Here is a 4,553-nt window from a genome sequence, read left to right on the forward strand (position 1 = left end):
ATAAACTGATTGTATATGTATTCTGAAATGCAGTGAGTGGTTTAGTGCATCAAAGTTGGCGATTAAGGACCAATCACACACATTAGATACTATTAGCATTCCTTTTTAATAACTTCACACATTAAGGAGACTGTATATTTTGATTACTCCCAAATATGTATGGGTAAAGGGGTAGGGGACTTATAACTGGCCTCAAAAATTGTGACTGTAGTTAAAAAAACAAAGGCCTAGTGTACTGAGTAATACTTGGCAGATTGCTTTTACTTTTCACCCTCTCGGGGTGAGTTAAATGTCTGAACAGTGTTGATCTACCATGTCTAGATGTGATTTTGACAAATAGGGAGAAAGTGGTTGAGAATTTGAAAGTGGAAGGCAGCTTGGGTGAAAGTGATTATGAAGTGATAGAGTTAATGATTCTAAGGAAGGGTAGGAGGGAGAACAGCAAAATAAAGACAATGGATTTCAACAGAGGGTCCTGTGGCACCTTTGAGACTAACAGAAGTACTGGGAGCATAAGCTTTCGTGGGTAAGAACCTCACTTCTTCAGATGGATTTCAAGGCAGACTTTAGCAAACTCAGGGAGTTGGTAGGTAAGATCCCATGGGAAGCAAGTCTAAGGGGAAAAACAATTGAAGACAGCAGTTTTTCAGAGACATTAAGGGCACAAGAGCAAAATATCCCCCTGCGTAGGAAAGATAGGAAGTACAGTAACTCAACATCCTCCTGCTTAATGTTGTTTTGAAGTTATGTTGCTGGTCCATTAGGGAACATGCTCATTTAAAGTTGTGTAATTCTCTTATAACGTCGTTTGGCTGCCTGCTCTGTCCACTGCTTGTAAGATACTATGGAAAAGCAGTGACTTTACAAGAGAGCATTGCACAAGTTCCTCTTCGCCCCCATCTCCCCCTCCCTCCCAGTGCTTCCCCTGCCACCAAACAGCTGTTTGGCAGTGCTTAGGACTTTCTGGGAGGGGGGGCAAGGACACTGTGTGCTCTGGAGAGGAGGTGGAAAGAGGTGGGCATGGAGTGGAGCAGAGACAGGCAAAGGCAGGACTGGGACATCCCCCGGCAAAGTCGGCGCCTGTTCTTCTTGGAGGAAGCTGCCAGGGCGGAAGGTGCTTCCTACCATCCTTGCCTGCAGCAGGCTCTGCCTGTGTAGTGTAAACCAGGGGTACCTCCCAACCACTGTACACTGTATAATGCCTTGTGTGCCCCCAAAAAATTAACAAGGAGATTAAATCCAGAGTCCTACAAAAAGTGGAAATTGAGTCAAATTACAAAGCATGAATATAAACAAATAACACAGAAGAGAATAAGGTGATAAGTAACCAGCAGCATGGATTTGTCAAAAACAAATCATGTCAAACCAACCTGATAGCTTTCTTTGACAGGGTAACAAGCCTTTGTGGATAGGGGGAAAGGTTAGACATAGTATATCTTGGCCATTCCCAGAGAGTAGTTATCAGTAGTAGTTCAGTCATGCTGGAAAGCATAATGAGTGGGATCAGTTTTGGGTCTGGTTCAGTTCACTATCTTCATCAATGATTTAGATAATGGTATAGAGAGTACACTTTTAAAGTTTGCAGCTGATACTAAGGTGGGAGGGGTTGTAAGTGCTTTGAAGGATAGGATTAAAATTCAAAATGATCTGGATAGACTGGAGAAACAGTCTGAAGTAAATAGGTTGAAAATTCAATAAGGACAAAGGTAAAGTAGTCCACTTAAGAACAAGCAGTTGCACATATACAACATGGGAAATGACTGCCCAGGAAGGAGTACTGTGGAAAGGAATCTGGGGGTCATAGTGGACCACAAGCTTAATTCAAGTCAACGATGTAACACTGTTGAAAAAAAAGCAAACATTCTGGGATGTATTAGGAGGAGTGTTGTAAGCAAGACACAAGAAATAAGTCTTCCGCTCTACTGTGCTGATTAGGCCTCAACTGGAGTATTGTGTCCAGTTCTGGGCACCACATTTCAGGAAAGATGTGAACAAATTGGAGAAAGTCCAGAGAAGAGCAACAAAAATGATTAAAGGTCTAGAAAACATGACCTATGAGGGAAGCTTGAAAAAATTGTGTTTGTTTAGTCTGGAAAAGAGAAGACTGAGAGGACACATGAAAACAGTTTTCAAGCACATAAAAGGTTGTTACAAGGAGGAGAGAGAATTGTTCTCCTTAACCTATGAGGCTATAAGAAACAATGGGCTTAAACTGCAGCAAAAGAGGTTTAGGCTGGACATTAGGAAAAACTTCCTGTCAGGGTAGTTAAGCACTAGAATAAATTGCCTAGAGAGGTTGTAGAATCTCCATCATTGGAGATTTTTAAGAGCAGGTTAGACAAATACCTGTCAGGAATGGTCGAGATAATACTTAGTCCTGCCCTGAGTGCAGAGGACTGGACTAGATGACCTCTCGAGGTCCCTTCCAGTCCTATGATTCTATGTCCCATAAGATACTGAGATGGTCACAATTCATGCAAAATATTATACACCCTACTTTGGCTTTGAGTGAGCCACTAGCATTTTGTGATTTATATGCAAGTTATGTGTTTTTGTTTTGTTTTTTTTAGTTTCACTGCAGCATAGCTATTTTTTCTATTAGTTAAAACTAATCACTGACACTGTAGAGAAAGTGGTAAAGCTCAGCAATTTTTTTTTAAAAAGATAAATGTTTAGTTTACATGTAATGCAACAACTCTAAAACATGAGAAATTACAGTACTTATTTTTGGACTATAGTATAGTAATCAGATTTCTTGTTAAGCATCTCTGTCCAGCCCGTTAATTGGCAATCCTTATTAGCCACTGTTTGGATTAGCCTTTTGCAAGAGCAAAATGCTAGATTTAGGTTATTAAAACCACTTGCTTTTGTTCTATGCAGCTGTAGGGATGGGGGACAGATCATTTAAACAAACCAGAGAGGACAGATTCCTATTAGCATTTTAAAACATAGGTGCTAGAACTAGCGGTGCAGCCGCACCCCCTGGCTTGAAGCGATTTCCATCATATACTGGGTTTACAGTTTGGTTCAATGGCTCTCAGCCCCCCCACTATACAAGTTGTTCCAACACTCATTTTAAAACACCAAATTTTATCATGATTTAAGTCAGGGAGCAGGAAATGGTTATTCAAATTTATTTTAATCATGTTTTGCATTTGTACTTCAATTAGATTTTCTGAAGAAAGGTTCATTACCACTGAAATTAGTTGCAAATCAACATTATATAGCTTTTAGATTAGATTTGGAGACTGCACTATATTCATACACATTTATTCAGATTCTTAACTTTTACATTGTTAGAAAATAGTGAATGATTATTTACTAGCTTTATTTTACTCTAGATTTCATGCCAAGCTGTAATTGGAGGGAAACAACTCAATTGAAATGTACAAACACATTGGTATTAGTTAAATAAAAACTACCTTTCTGCTGGATACATAAGAGAGAAGAAAGTGTATCCAAACATCCAAAAAAAAAAAAAAACCCACACACACACCACCACAGCTTTAAATGCAAAGGCAGCATTAACTGTAGCTAGTGAATTGACAGACTGTTTCTGGTTACTGTGAGCCAAGTTTTCAAAGTTATTTAGGTTCCTAAAGGATGCAGATAGACACCTTGTGGGATTTTAAAAGGGCCCAAGCACCTAACTCCTATTTAAACCAATGGGAATTAGGTTGAAAATCTGGCCCCATGTCCTTAAATCTTGAAAAGTTGGATCTTATCCTCTCCAACATTGTTTTCATTCATAGACTGGAAAAGGAAAACAAGCATTTCCACTTTTTCAACTTTGAATGAACTAAACCTAGGGTTACCATACATCCGTTTTTTCCTGGACATGTCCAGCTTTTTGGCAATCAAACCCCTGTCCAGGGGGAATTGCCAAAAAGCTGAACATGTCCAGGAAAAATGCCGGCCGAGCACTTCCTCTCCTGCGGCTGGTCTGCTCCTCCCCCAACTCAGACTTCGGCTCTGTTTAAGAGCCAAGCTGCCCAAGCGCTACCGGCTTCAGGCAGCTCCCATGCCTCTGGACTCCAGCCACCGGCCGGGCACTTCCCCTCCCAGGCTCCAGCTGCTCTGCTCCGGCGGCGCAGGGTCCGGAGGCAAGGGGGCTGCCCGAAGCCGGTAGCGCTGGCTCGAGCAGCTTGGCTCTTAAACAGAACTGAAGTCTGAGTCAGTGGAGGAGCAGAGCAGCTGGAGCCGGGAAGGAGAAGTGCCCGGCTGGCGGCTGGGGTCCGGAGGCAAGGGGGCTGCCCGAAGCCAGAGTGCTACGGGCTTCATGGTTTGCCAGGCAGCCTCCAGACCCTGCGCTCCCAGCTGGGCACTTCCCCTCCCGGGCTCCAGCTGCACTGGGGAAGCGCCGGCCGGGGGCACAGGGTCTGGAGGCCGCCCGGCAAACCGTGAAGCCGGTAGCACTCGGGCAGCCCTTTTCGCATGGCTGGGAGGGAGGAGGGGGAGTTAGGGCGGGGACTTTGGGGAAGGGGCGGAGTTGGGGCAGGGCCGGGGGTGAGAAAGGGGCAGGGCCTGGGCCCGTGGAGTGTCTTTTTTTTTTT

Source organism: Malaclemys terrapin, chromosome 8 (genome assembly GCF_027887155.1).
Source record: "Malaclemys terrapin pileata isolate rMalTer1 chromosome 8, rMalTer1.hap1, whole genome shotgun sequence".
Lineage (NCBI taxonomy): Eukaryota > Metazoa > Chordata > Testudines > Emydidae > Malaclemys > Malaclemys terrapin.